General features: G+C 46.0%; 1 long non-coding RNA gene across 2 annotated transcripts in view; it reads right to left on the bottom strand.

Annotated features, from left to right (window-relative positions):
- LOC125631170 (uncharacterized) overlaps window positions 1-15601 on the bottom strand; it is a 92550-nt gene that overhangs the window by 76590 nt on the left and 359 nt on the right. The gene's annotated exons all lie outside the window — the stretch shown is intronic.

Genomic DNA, 15601 nt, shown 5'->3' on the forward strand with positions numbered 1-15601 from the left:
GAACTAAGGGCTAAGGTTTAGGATGAAAGACTTTAGCCCTCCCAACCTGCTGATGGTCCAAGATATGTGTGGATTTCCCATGAATCTCAATCCATCCACTGAAGCTTAGTTTTTCCTAACTGGTCTTCCCCACTGGGAAACCATGATCCTGCTGGGTTTCCACTAGTGATGGCCATAGATTCTACCTTCCAGAAGACATTAACACAGGCATGTCAAAAAAGTTTATGCTGAAATATCCCTAGAGTAATGAAGCAGGGAAGGGTCTATGCTGCAGGAAACAGTGATCTTACCACCTATGATCTCCCCCCCCCCCCAAGTTTCCCATCAAACCAGGGGGACCCCAGTTCTGTGGTTTACCTGCAAATAAGTTTCTACAGGGAGAAAGGGAGCATTCTGGTGAGCTTCTGCTCTCCTGACATGACCCCCACCTCACTACAGCTCTATTCTAATGTATTTATCTCCCTGCTGCCAGAAGAACTGGAGGTGAGCCTAATTTTGCTCCTGGAGTTCTCAGAACAGGAAAAAACTCATTTAAAAGTCATCTCGGGTCCTGTGAGAATATCCCCAGTTGGAATAGTCTGAGAATCCAATTAATGAGCTAAACTTTGTAGGGTTGGTGGGGCTCCCTTGGAAATACACCCGGGTGAGATATTTTCATGGACATGGACGGGAGACTGACTATCACAGCAGCCCAGGGTGCGTCTTCATTTTTCGTGCTCTCTGAAGAGGCATAAAGATTTCAAAGACTAGGAGAGCAGAGGAAGAAAACCCCCATCTGAAGAAAAATTGTGAAATACTCTCGGCCACTGCTAGCAACAAAACAGCCTCTCAAGGGCAAAAGGAAATAACTTAAGAAGGGAGCTTAAGGAAGCAGTGAAATCTCACACACAATCATGGTACCCTCTCTCCCAAATGGCCGCTGTGTACTCTCTCCCTTTCTGGGAAACATATCCCATATAATGAAATCATATCAGATGGACATTAATGAGCCTCAATGGGCTCATTTTCCCTATGCTGTTTGCCAGCGCTGAACCTTTGAAATGTGTAGCCGAGTAAAAATAATATAGGGGATATTAGTCCCCCATAGACAGTAACTGAGCATGCATCTCAGTCTTGTGCAGCTAGCCCCCCATTATCAACAACGAAGGAAAACTGTGAAAATCCTACCAGCATTAAAGGGTAGACTTTAAACTCTGTGGGTTCTTTCAAGGTGAAATTCACCCCCTCAGTGTGCAGAGGGCCAGCGCAATCCTACACACCACTGAAATCCCATTTGAGATCCCAAATAGGACATAGGTGGGATTTAAATGATGCATAAGCTTTGGGTTGGGCCTCCGTACAGGGCTGAATTGCTCCCTCAGCCATTAATGGAGGAGTAAGTGGGCGTGTTTCATAGAACAAAACATAACGTGTCACTGACATAATGCTGCCAATTCCATGGCCGTAAAAGTTGCTACCTTCATATTCCCTGCAGCAGGAATCACTGCACACTTTGGTTAGCTGGGCAAGGTCCCCCCAGAGTCTCTTACTTGCCATTCTGCTATGTTTTAAAAAAAATCCTTCCCATTTCCAGCAGGCAGAGATACCCGGTGTACAGGAATCCCAAACATTGGTAGTTGCCCTATGTCACTGTATAGACAGGAGCTTTATCTATTGTGCAACACACACACAGCCCTGATTTAGCATGAGAGGGACAGAAAGGTACCAAACCAGAACTAAAGAACATGTTTTTTTCTTGTATTGGCCACTGTAAACTGGAAAAATACGTGCTATAGTGTAAGACTTCCACACCTAATATTGATGGGACAGACGTGTGGCAAAATACACTGGGGACGCTGTTCAAGAACATTTTATCCTAGTGACGATATTACCTGCGTACTCCTGTCACAGATATTGAGAACGTAGGACTAGGCTGTATAAATGCTGGCTGTGCAACTTAGACCAAACTGCGCCTTCAGCTGCCCAGGCCGACAGTGCACATGATTATTAATCCGCTGGCACTTTATGTTCATCTGTCTTTGTTTCATAGATTTTAAGGCCACAACAGACCACTATGAACGACGAGGCTGACTGCCTGCACTGCACAGGCCATAGAATCTCAATCAGTGATTCCTGCCTCAAGCCGTATAACTTGTGGTTAAGCTAAAATATAGCTCTTAGACAGTCACGTGGTCTTGATTTAAAGACTCCGTGTGCTGGACAATTAATTTACCACTTCCCTTAGTAACCTATTCCAGTGGTTCTACCTTGAACCACTTCCCCCTTTTCAGCATGGGTCTCTCGGCTCATGTAGAGGGCTCAGCAAGTGGCCCTTAATATGAAAGTAAACACAGAGATCCAGTAAATTGTCTCCTCTCAGATCCCAAGTGAAACCCTGGCTGTTGACCAGAGACTAAGCAGGTGGCAAGCTCTGATGGTTCTTCTTCCCCTTGCTTCCTTTCAAACTTCCTTTCTCGGACCAACTCCCCCCCTATTCCTATCCCAACATTGGTAACAACAAAACACACCACTAACTCAGCTGCGCCGATCATCACCACGTATATTTGCTTGTGTGTTATTTTCCCGTCCGTGTCCCTTTGTCTCCTCTTGTGTCTTTTAGATGGTGAAGCTCCCTGAAGCAGGGATTGTGGCCCAGGTCATCAGAGGTAGCTAGGCACCCCTCTGCCATTAATTCAGTGCCTAAATAATTTTGTGGACCTGTGTCCTTACCTGCATTGGTGTAATGCACAGCACAATGGGGCCATGACCCTGCCTAATAGAAATGTTATATAATAATTATAACAATAAACACCTATCCCTGTGGTTAGCAGCTTGGGATGCACTCTACTGCCGACTGAGGAATCTGAGAAGCAGGCTGAGCCAATATTTGCATTCAGACAGCTGATCCGCTTCTTTGAGGTATCTGGTGGAGTTTGTTCAAGTCCACTAAATCCTATTATCTGGATCGTCTTTCTGAATACAGTCAGTCATCCAGCTGCACTTCATCTTCTCTTCACACTGACAATCCAGGCATTATTGTGAGGCACATTAATTATGGGGACAGATTCCATTATTTTGGGTGTTTGCAGAGCACAGTTTAACCTTGGGTGGTGAGCTGCATCTCAGACAACCAGCCTAGCTAAAGTAGGGCTCATGCTTACAGGACCAAACCCTGAAGCCCCTACTTTGTGCTTATAAGCCCACCTCTGCCAGCTCCTTCTTTCCCTTCACAGAGTGAGGGGGTTGTGTGGGCTACATCTCTCACAGCCACAGGACGAGGAGGTGCATTGTTTTCCTTTGCCCCCTGTCCCCTGCTGCTCTGCCACCCCCTCCCCGGAGACCTTCGCTCCCTTCCACACAGGGCAGCAGAGGGGAGTCAGTAAGATTTCCCTGCCTCCTCACTAGCTGTGGATGTAGGGTGGGGGTTCAGTGGCTGTCTGCTGGAGTGCAGCATTAGTCGTGCTGTTCATTATTGGCCTGATCCATCCCTCATGGAAGCCAATGGTAGTCTCTTCATTTACATCAGTGGGAGTTAGAGCAAGCCCTATTTACTCATCCTTTTCGCTTTGCTCTCTCTCCTCTTATACATGGTAATAATCTTGTCAGCGGTGTGGCTGATGGGGGGGAGGGGGGAAGGGAAGGGCCAGTCCTGAGGCTGACTTTTATCCTAAAGCCATCAGTGATCTGCTTCATTTTCAGATTTTCTATGCCATTTGAACAGGAAACTCCTTTTGGTGCCCTCTCATTTAGATCACCCACAAAATGTTGTCCATTGTCCTTAACTTACGTGCCACATAGTGTCAGTGGCAGGGCTGGGCCTGGATTCCACCACTTCCTGGCTCCCTCTCATCCCACCAGCTGCTTCTTTAACTCAATCTACATATTGATAGATATTGATATTTTAAGACAACTTGCTCTACTGTCTGTTGATTTTTGTCCAGATTTGCTCAGCCTAGGCTTGTTTTTCTGAATGGATTTGGCCTTTTTAAGATACTTGTTTCCAAGCCCCCCTGTTGGCGTAGGTAGCATCTTCACTGAAGCGCGAGAGCTATGCACCTGCACTGATGCACCATTTAAATTTAGGCCTACCTTTATACTAAAAGCCCTGGATTTAGGTCAGTGGGAATCTCTTCACTCGTGTCAGTGTGGGTTACATCCTGGCCCACTTGCATCGTATCTCCTCATTGAGATGAGGGGGAGGTGGAAGAATGGAAGGGACTTTGAAGGGAACCCTTTCTTACTGGGGAGGTTAGGACAGAACTGTGAAGACAAGAACAGCCACACTGGGTAAGACCAATGGTTCATCTAGCTCAGGATCCGGTCTTCTGACAGTGGCCAGTGCCAGATGCTTCAGAGGGAATGAACACAAGAGGGCAATTATACAGTAATCCATCCAGTCCCCGCTTCCGGCAGTTAGAGGTTTAGGGACACCTGGAGAATGGAATTGCATCCCTGACCATCTTGGCTAATAAGCATTGATGGATCTATCCTCCATAAACTTATCTAGTTCTTTTTTTATCCCATTTATACTTTTGGCCTTCATGACGTCCCCTGGCAATGAGTACCGCAGGTGGACTGTGCATTGTGTGAAGAAATACTTCCTTATGTTTGCTTTTAAACCTGCTGCCTATTAAATGCATTGGGTGACCCCTAGTACTAGTGCTATGTGAAGGGATAAATAACACTTCCCTATTCACTTTCTCCACACCAGTCATGATTGTATAGACCCCTGTAATATCCCCCTTTACTCATCTCCCTTTTAAGCTAAGTCCCTGTCTCTTTAATCCCTCCTCCTATGGAAGCTGTTCCATACCCCTAGCCATTCTTATTACCTTTCTCTGCAGCTTTTCCAATTCTATTCTATCTTTTCTTGAGATCAGTCCCCAGACTGCACTCAATATTCAAGGTGTTGGCGTACCATGGATTTATACAGTGGAATATTAGCTTTCTTGACTGCCACTGAACACTGAGTGGATATTTTCAGGGAACTATCCACAATGCCTCCACAATCTCTTTCTTGAGTAGTAATAGCTAATTTAGACCCCACCATTTTGTATGTTTAGTTGGGATTATTTTTTCATTTCATTCACCAACATTCAATTCCATCTGCCGTTTTGTCACCCACTTTAGTGAGAGAGGAGACTGCAAAATGGACAAATGAGATAACGTGGGAAAGAGTGAAACTTATTTTTTTTCCTGGCTCTCAGCTGTATTTCCCGCAGGGAAAGTTGGGATTAGTACAATTAAGTGATTCTGGTATTTAAAGCCATGCATCTGAGGCCAAGGTGAAACCTTTTACTTTGGCAAGGGCTTGTTATGGATCCTGTGGTTCTGTATGCTGCTATTTCTAAGGGGATGAAGGGCTATGATATCTTGTGGTCCGAGAAACAGCCCCGGGGTACCACCACTGCTTGAGCCTGGACAGAGTAATTGATCTCCTCCCAAAAGGATATCGTTTTATGGTATCTCAAGCTGCAATGACCTCTAGAGAGTTTGTCTTGATTAGTGTCATCTAGTGAGGGGGAGCTGGTTACAGTGTTTAGCCCACTTTTAGTGAATTGGCTCCTATGCTGATGGCTTTACTGGTGTCATCGCGTTCTCATTAAGAGATGCAGAAAAACAATATTAAAGCGCACCTCTCGCTCCTGGAATGTGCTATTGGCATCTAATGAATAGGACTCTGAGGACATGAAGGGGATTGAGAAAGAGAGAGAGAAGGAGCTGTCGCAGGCAAAAGAGGAAGACTGGGACTGAGGGATGAGTGGGGAAAGAGGGAGGATAAGAGATGTGGGGAACTGTAAGAATGGGCATAAAGGGCCCGGTCCTGCCTGGGTGCTGGATGCTCCCGTGGAAGTTGAAAGAAACTGAGGTTGCTCAGCATCTTGCAGGATTGTGTCCAAAGTGATTGAAAGTATCCAAAATAGCATGGGAACTACAGTGTACATTGTGCCTCCTCTAATACAGAGCATGAGCACTGTGGGGAGGGTTTGCCAGGGCCACAGATAGCTGTGACTGGGATCGTTGCTGCTCCCCAAAGTGTTGCACAAGCAAGATCAACAGCGATGGGAAGCAACCGGGCGGATCAGGGTTATGCCTCCTGCATAGACAGCGCGACAAGGCAGCAGAGCACTCGGAGACCTGTGGAACGTGGGACAGCATGACCGGGCACAGGCTGCAGTAGGGCATGGAAGTGGTCCCCAGGAGCACATGGCATGTGTGGTGCTGTGTGATGACTGTGTCATGACCGTCCCTTTAACCTCTGCCTGGAGAAGGATAGCAATGAACTAGGACTCTACAGGGCTGGGCTCAGTTCCCGGCTCTGCTACGTTCTCACTGGGTGACACTTGGTGTGCCTCTCTGTGCCTCAGTTCCCAGTTTGCAAAATCAGATCAAAATCTCCCACCCTTTGTCTGTCTTGTCCATTGAGAATGCAAGCTCCCTCGGCTAAGCTCTGTCTCTGACTATGCCTTTTTACAGCTTCTAGTATGACGGAGCTTGCTCTTGGTTGGGGCTTCCATTTTAATAGACATCATAAATAACAAAGAATACATTGTCCGTACAGCCTAACAGAGTGGTATCTCAGTGCCCCAAAAGCAGGGCTCAGATTCAACCAGTAAGCACAGGTGCAGTACACCATCACCTCGTTCATGCTGCCTTCTTGCTTTACAGTAGCTAAGCTTTCACTGAAAAACAAACAAACAAAAAGTCAGTCTCTACCTCGCCTGGCTGTGGGGATGGCCCTGAAGACATGAACCAATTGTAACCGATGCCAGCGATGTCCGCTCGCTTTTGCGGAACCCTGAAACAATAGCTCTGAGAGGAGCAACACGCCTCATTCATCTCAGCGAGGGCTAGCTCAGAGGCCCAATCACAATACTTTAAATGTACACATGGTTTCCACCGTTTCACTGCCCTTTGAAGCAGGTCGGAAAGGAGAGGGGAGGAGGTGGTGTCATGAAGACGTCCAGCCCCTGCTCTGAGGGACAGCTCATTTTGTGCTTATGAGTGAACTGCCACTTTTTGCTCCCCACCCGCCCCAGTCAAGACAGAGACACACTTAAGGAGCTCAGTAGAGCCAAGCTGGACATCTGAACACTCCTGGGGGAACCGAGCCCAAGGAGCCCAACTGGGCATATGAGCCCTATCACTTGAGGAGCCAAGGCGAGCCCATGTGTGTATTCAGACCCCCATGCATGTTTTCAGAGCCAAAGAAGCCCAGAGAGCATGTGTGGTCATATTTCAGCCATTTGCACCATCCATGATGAGCGGTGTGGAGAGGTAGGTGGAGTTTATTTTGTGGGTGGAGCTGGGGATAGTAGCACCGCCTTTTTAGTTCCACTCTGACCTCTGCCCCAAAGTAACGCTAACCACACTGCAGGTCTCTTGTCCTTATTGTTACACCACACTCTTTGTTTTCCCTTCCCAAGCTGCCCTTTCCCTTGAAGATCACCACATTTCCCTGCCATCTGTCCTTACAGAACATGCTACTGGGGATCTGGGGCTTGCATCCCCTGCACAAAGCCCCTGTGCAGATGTTTTACCAGGAGCCACACAGCTGCATGCAGCTCTGCATTGCAAGATGCTTGTTTTACTCTAATCTAATCAAATCTGTTCTAATACATTCATCACCAGGGCATCTGAGCCCTCACTGCACCATTGCACACAGGCACCATTTGAGGAAATCAGAGGGTGTAGGACTTTTGGCAAAGGGCCATGCCCCGTCTTGGTGTGGCTCTGCACGCTGCAAGGGAGTGCAGCCAGCGTGAAGCTCAGCCTGCATCTTGGGAACCAAGGGCAATGATCACAGGCTGAAGGATTTTGATGTATCTGCCCTGTCTTTGTTCAAATACAAGCAGCTTTGGCTGCATTCATCCTTGCTTGTGCAACTGATGGAACAATCAGAACAAAACAGGTCCACACAGTGTAACAGTTATGTGTGTGCATGTGCATTTGTGCATGCATGTCGTGGTTAATCCCGCGGCTAAGCATAGTGCTTGCTATTGACACACAGGAAACCAGGCAACAGCACATACCCACAAGACAGCAACCAACGCCCAATCTCAAAATATGCCTTTGTCACATCTGGAAGGTGCAATGCTGGCTCACTTTTGTTACCACTTCCCCTCACCCCTTACCTCCCCTCCCCAGGTCCCCCAGTGCCGGGGGAAACATGACAAGATTTGACCAATCTTTCAAATTACAGGTGTGCACAAAAACCTAGTTTAAGAGTCATTGAAATGTGCCATTACCCTACCTAAAGATACAGGGCCAAATCTGTAGCTGGTGTAAATGGCATAACTCCATTATCCTGAGTGGAGCTATGCTGATTAACGCCTGCTGAAGAATGGGCCCTGGTATATTAATTTAGATGGAGTAAATGGGTCCAAAGAGTCAAAGATGTTAACATAACGCAATCACTGTCAAACGTTAAACAGATTCAAACAAGGTTTGGGGTTCGATATACAGACACTTCTGCATGCTTAGTACCCTGGCAAACACACCTTTAAAATTCCTTTATAACCTTGTAGGAAAGATACAGAAAAGAAGGGAAAACAATTAAAGCATTTGAAATTTAAAGCATAAGATAAGGCTTTCATTTTAACAACTTCCCTTTAGCTGGAGAGAGTTTTTAAGAGGAAAATCATCCTTGTCTGACAGTCATTTATGTAGTGCCAAAGACAGTAGTACCTGTCCTTTTTGGGGAAAAGAAAAGAAGTTACTTAAGATGGGCTGGAGCTGTCCTTGCTGCTCTTGTTAAAGTCTGGTCCCGTTTCCTCAAAGACAAACATATACACAAAAATGGGGAAAAAAAAGACCAGCAAAGATAGAAAATGCAACTTGCACTTGCACCCTTATTGCCGGAGAACCACAGCACAACACATGGTCTTATCAGCCACTCTGAGATTTGGCAAACTTGTACCAGCATTGGGTTGTTTAGGGCACTGCTTTTAGCTGCTGCTCTCTGGCCCAGTATGATCAGGACACCTTTTCACAATTAGAATGATGAAGGCTTGGGGTCACAGGAGATGGTGGGGTGGGCAGCCACAATGGTGAACCTTGTTCCAATGGTCAATTTTTCTCCCCAAAGTCTCTTCCTTTAAGGACCCCCATCCAGATTCCTGTGGCTACATCAGGCTAGTCATGAGAAGACATTTTGGAGTAAGAAATTCTCCAGTGTTATTGTGTCCTACTGTATTTTATATTTCACCGGGATGGACACTGTGACCATATTCCAAGAACTGCAGAGATACAACCTGAAAAGCAAACCAGAACTAAAGTCTCAGCTATTCTTCCCCGGTGAATTTGGCTTGATGTCCATCAGATACCTCATGAGATGCAATCTATTATACAATCATTCTGGGCACTTATGGGCCCAAATTCTCCCCTAGTGTAAATGTGCTCAGCTCTGTCAACTTCAGTGGAGGTTCACCCCCTTATGTTCACAAAGAATTTGGTCCTTCTTCAGGTCTGTTTTTTATTACTCAGAAACTGTTGAGTATGGAAATGACTGTCCAGAGGCCTATATGCTGGTGTTCTCTGTCCAGATGTTCACACCACAAAAACCACAACCAATGGTGCACACTGGGAAACTCTAGGCTGCCTCTGTCCTCTGTTGTTTTCCCATTATGACTGTAAGCTCACTGAGGCAGGGACCATGTCTTCTATGCCATCATATGTAGCACCAGCCAGTGCCAATGCTAACAAAATAATAATTATTATAAGTTGAGCTCTTAGTACTACCTACGTTTAAGGTTGCTCAATGCTCTCCAGCATAATACTGCATTCTCAGACTTTGCCAGCTTGACCACTGGGGCTGAAATGCTCCATGCTGGGTGTCTGCCTTGGGCTGATTTTTTTTTTTTTTTTAAAACCATTTCCAAAAACAAGACTAGGGGAAAATATGTCACGTTGCCTATTTTTAAAAAAAGCCTTACAGCTGTTTTATAGAGACGCCCTTGCGCCTCCAGGCTTTGAGGCAGTGACTTGACATTTGGCAGTGGCGGGGAGGGCGGGGAAAATCACCCTAATTCTCTCATAGGCTTTTTTGGCATCCCTGTGAAAAACCACTCAAATTTCGCCAAGCTACAAGCCTTTGAAAAATCAGTTTGCATATGTTCAGTAGAGACTCGTTGGAGTTTGGCAGCTAAATACTTAGAACAGTCTCTGTGTACCAGATCTGCTTCATCCTGGGGCTTCAGGAGCTGAGCAGGTCCCTGAAATTGTTCTTCTTGGCAGTCATGGGCCCTTGTGGCACCAGAAGTGGCATCAGGGCAACTGTCTCTCCTGAGCTCTAAATACCCTCTTTGCTGGCACCCAAGTAGCATGAAGAAGGAGCAATAGGAAAAGTTAGGCTTTCTGTGTGTAATAATATAACAATAAAGGCCTGCAGACCTCTCTTGTGCAGAACTTGCTGGGCATTTATAAATGGACTTACTGCATATACCTGCTATCTTAACAAGTAGGAGAGGGATCCCTGCTCACTAGAAAGCAAGCTGAAGCCAAGAAAGGGCCAGCAACCTGATTTCAGTTCCAGTGGTGTAAATCTGGATTAACACTGTAATCAGTGGATTTACTCTCGCTAAACACTGGTGTAACTGAGAGCAGAATCTGGACCAAAGCACCTGCTCCAAAGCACAGCTTGGATTTATAATAAAAAGCAGACAGTGAACTCCCACACTGAAGGCCCAACTCTGCTGCCACTGACTTTGGGCAGAGGGGAGGAGTTGTCAGTGGCTCTAACACTCTGTGTAGTAAAATCACCAGAGCAATTGCCAGTTACCCACTATAGCAGCACCACCTATCAGGTCTGGCTTGGGGGCAAACCACTGCCTCAGTTTCTCCCCCATGAGCTCCCCAATAATTTAAACATAGGCTTTAATTTGTCAAGAAACACACCTTCTTGGGGTCTAGCATAGGCGGCGGGTGAAACTTCCCCTGGGGGAGGCTAGTTCCCTGTCCCACCTCTTCCGCTCATGGCCCTGCCCATACGCCACTCCTGCTCTGTCCCAGGCCCTGCCCCTACTCTGCCCCAGCCCCACCCTCTCCCCTGCTCGGCCCCCTCCCCACTCAGCCCCCCCGCTGCTGCTCACTGAATCCCTCCTCTCCTCAACCCCGCTCCCTCACAGGGGTAGGGGGGTGAGGAGGGACATGGCAAGGGGCGGGGGCCGGGGGAGTCTCACAGGGAGGAGGGTGGAAGAGAGGAGGGATGTGACGAGTGGCAAGGACATCTGGAGATGGGGGCATGGAGTGGAGGAGAGGAGGGACTCACCAGGCAGTGGCAGGTGGTGGGGGCATCGGGAAAGGGGCCGAGCAGGGAGGGGAAGAGGCAGAGTGCAGGTGGGGCCACCACAACCCAGGTGGGTCGTCAACAGCTGCACCAGGGGAGGCTTAGCACGTGGGGTCTAAGTTTATTAGCAAAGTTCACAAGGAAACTTGAGGACTCCTAGCCACAACCCTGGCTGTAGGGCTCCTTAATCTTGTTGCTCTTGAGGCTTTCCGCTAGCGGCTTTGCTCTCTATCAAGCAGCAACACCGAGGGCTTCCTATCTGGTATCTCCCTTTTCTCTCTCTGACTCTCTACGATCCTCTTATCTATGTCCTGGAGGCCTGATGAAGCCACATGAGCTGTCCTGATATTGCTCATTTTCTCCACCTCCATCTCCATCGGGGGGTGGGGGGTGGGTGCGCTAAACATGCCACTGAAGGGCCAGTCACACCATGACATCCCTGAAAATGTTTGGCTGGTAAAGTTGCAGGATCGCTCTACTCCTTGTAAAGAGTAACGGTAGCTTGCTGAACGAAGTGTGCCTTTTTACACTGATCACCTGGGCCTCCGGGACTGTGTGCATTCCTCCCCCCGCACCCGCTTTGACTTTTACACTTCCTTCACATAAGTGGAAAATTCCCAAAGATGCAATGTTTGCTTTGTTGACAGACGAAAACACATTTTAAATGAGAGCCCAGTATCGCGTTTCTCATTCAAATGGTAGGGAAATCTGAGCAATTAGGCATATCAGGGATGATATGAAGCAAATGAACTAATTTGTTTTCTGAGGGTTTGTTCGCTTGGAGCAGTAATGCGTTCTATGGACTGTGATTTCTAAACCATATTAACATGATGCACATTAATTGATCTGTGTAGACCCTGCTGGTGTGCACTGAAGGTTCCCTAGTGTGCTTTAACACCATAATACATTAATCATTTAGCGTGAGACGTGGGGTTGCTTGCTAGGATTTGGGTATATCTCAGCAAATCAATTCCCTGCCATTGCAGGGGCCTTGGGCACTGGTACACCACAGTGCTTTCTGTTCTCTATTTGTGGCACGCAGTATTTTAGTCTTTTGAGGGCTGTAATACTTTGATCTAATTCAGGTTGTTGGACTCACTGCAGGGGTGGTGGGTGAGGTTTAGTGGCCTGTTGTGTACAGGAAGCCAGGCTGATGTGCTGGTCCCATCTGGCCTTAAATACTATGACTTTTATGCATGTGGGATTTGAGGTAGATAAGATAGCATCACAGGATTATTTGAATGGTATAGCATAATATTCCAGAGGTATCTTATGAAAATACAGATTTCTTCCCGTGCCTGTATCTCATAAATTCTTTCTCCTACTGCTACCAGTTTTTGTACTCTCACTCTGTATTATTGATTTGTTTGTTTGCACTGGGATAGATCCCCACAGTGCTAGGCATTGTACAAACACAGAACAAAAACAGGCCCAAAGAGCTTACAACAGGGACCGGCAACCTTTGGCACACAGCCCACCAGGGTAAGCCCCCTGCCGGGCCGGGCCAGTTTGTTTACCTGCTGTGTCCACAGGTTCGGCTGATCACGGCTCCCACTGGCCACGGTTCGCCATTCCAGGCCAATGGGGGCTGCGGGAAGCAGCGGCCAGCACATCCCTCGGCCCACGCCGCTTTCCACAGCCCCCGTTGGCCTGGAGTGGCAAACCGCGGCCAGTGGGAGCTGCGATCGGCCGAACCTGTGGACGCGGCAGGTAAACAAATCGGCCCAGCCCGCCAGGGGGCTTACCCTGACAGGTCGCGTGGCAAAGGTTGCCAATCCCTGGCTTACAATTGAAATAAAAGACAAGAGACAGGTGGATGCAAGTGGACAGAGGGGGAGCTCATGTGTCAAGGTTCCTCCCCCACTCTGAACTCTAGAGTACAGATGTGGGGACCTGCATGAAAAACCTCCTAAGCTTATCTTTACCAGCCTAGGTCAAAACTTCCCCAAGGTACAAAATATTCCACCCGTTGTCCTTGGATTGGCCGCTACCACCACCAAACTAATACTGGTTACTGGGGAAGAGCTGTTTGGACGCGTCTTTCCCCCCAAAATACTTCCCAAAACCTTGCACCCCATTTCCTGGACAAGGTTTGGTAAAAAGCCTCACCAATTTGCCTAGGTGACTACAGACCCAGATCCTTGGATCTTAAGAACAATGAACAATCCTCCCAACACTTGCACCCACCCTTTCCTGGGTAATGTTGGATAAAAAGCCTCACCAATTTGCATAGGTGACCACAGACCCAAACCCTTGGATCTGAGAACAATGAAAAAGCATTCAGTTTTCTTACAAGAAGACTTTTAATAAAAATAGAAGTAAATAGAAATAAAGAAATCCCCCCTGTAAAATCAGGATGGTAGATATCTTACAGGGTAATTAGATTCAAAAACATAGAGAACCCCTCTAGGCAAAACCTTAAGTTACAAAAAAGATACACAGACAGAAATAGTTATTCTATTCAGCACAATTCTTTTCTCAGCCATTTAAAGAAATCATAATCTAACACATACCTAGCTAGATTACTTACTAAAAGTTCTAAGACTCCATTCCTGGTCTATCCCCGGCAGAAACCAGTATAAGACAGACACACAGACCCTTTGTTTCTCTCCCTCCTCCCAGCTTTTGAAAGTATCTTGTCTCCTCATTGGTCATTTTGGTCAGGTGCCAGCGAGGTTACCTTTAGCTTCTTAACCCTTTACAGGTGAGAGGAGCTTTCCCCTGGCCAGGAGGGATTTCAAAGGGGTTTACCCTTCCCTTTATATTTATGACATCATGGAAACAACGAGGCAATAATCTAAATGCCTTATCTAACTTTAAATTGGTTTGGAAAGCAATTTGTGAGAAAGATGCTGTACATAAGAGAGTCTATTGTTTAAACTGTAGCTAGTGCTGAATTTATTTTCTGTACTGTAATGCCCTTGTTGCATGTGGGTGACTTAATTTGGTTCTGTTTTGTTTGTGGGTCAGATTAACCCTTACTGCAATCAGAAAGATAACATGAAGGATTAATTTGTAATTTTTTCTATATTGTTGTTTTTTAGTTTCATTGATGCAGGTATGGAGTATAGGCATGTTATATAACACTATGAATAAAGCTGGTCATAAAGAAAACCAAGCACATCTGCTGAACAGAAGGTATGCAACCACAGTGCAATAGATTGCAAACAGCTTAGCATCTGGATTTTGATTTTTTAGAAAGTCAGCATTTTACATTAAATAAGATTTTAAAGTTCTTTATACAAAATCTCCTTGACTGTATAACTTTATCTGTGTGTGTATCTGTCAGTGGTGGGTTTATTTTTCTTTTTTTTTTCATATACATAGTATGTGCTGTACCAGTTTAAAAGTCTCAAAGGGACTGTAGGTACACACTAGAAATTTACAGTAATACATATTCATAGTAAGCTTTTTTCTTCTTTTTTAAGAAGAAGAAAAACAATTAGGTTGGTTTTAAATTTGTTTATGCTCTAAGAACTGTTTCCCCACCCCCTGAATCAGAATCAACTCACAGGAAAACTTTGAAGCCAGTATTTGAAAAATGAAGAGACTTTGACTTAGAGAACAGTGAATTGCCAGACTTTCAAGTGCACATAGATCTGACAACTCAGGGAGTTAAACCAAGGGAATTACGCAGGTCTTAAAGCGATAACAGCCCAGGCTCTTAGACCTTTTGCATTTAAAAATGTTTTGGTATCATTGGAAGATTAATTTTGTATACAAAATAAAGCACATCGTTTTCGTCTCCCTCTCTGGCCAGTACTGTTTATCTGCAGCAGAAGTCAGTCTCCCGGGGACAGCAAGGACAGCTGCCCTCTGGAAGAGGAGGGTTAAAAAAAAAAGTGTGTACACTACTTTCTCTGCAGGATTTGGGTAAGTAGATCCCAGAGTGGCTTATTTACTGCTAATAGGGGTGTCAACTGGGGAAGATTTGAGAGACCCAAACAGTCCTTACAAGGACATAATATGGGTGCATAGAATATAGGTTATTTGTAATATATATATTTATATATTACAAGCACATAAGTGACAAGTGCAACACACACACACACACACACACACACAAAGTGCCAGATTCTGATCTCAGTTACACCAGTAAAAAACGGAATAACTCCATTCTCTGCAATTGAATTGTTTCTGATCATAATTACACCTGTATAAAGCCTCCAAATTACTTCAATAATTTTAGATTGACACTGGGATAGCAAAATTGACACTGCCTGCCTGGTTTAAAATGAAATACAATGTGATCTTTACAGTCTCTGGAGTGCACTTTTAGCTGTCGGTTTAATTTACCCACTTTCAGTTGTCACAGCCAGCCTCTGCTGAAATCGA

Source organism: Caretta caretta, chromosome 2 (assembly GCF_965140235.1).
Source record: "Caretta caretta isolate rCarCar2 chromosome 2, rCarCar1.hap1, whole genome shotgun sequence".
Lineage (NCBI taxonomy): Eukaryota > Metazoa > Chordata > Testudines > Cheloniidae > Caretta > Caretta caretta.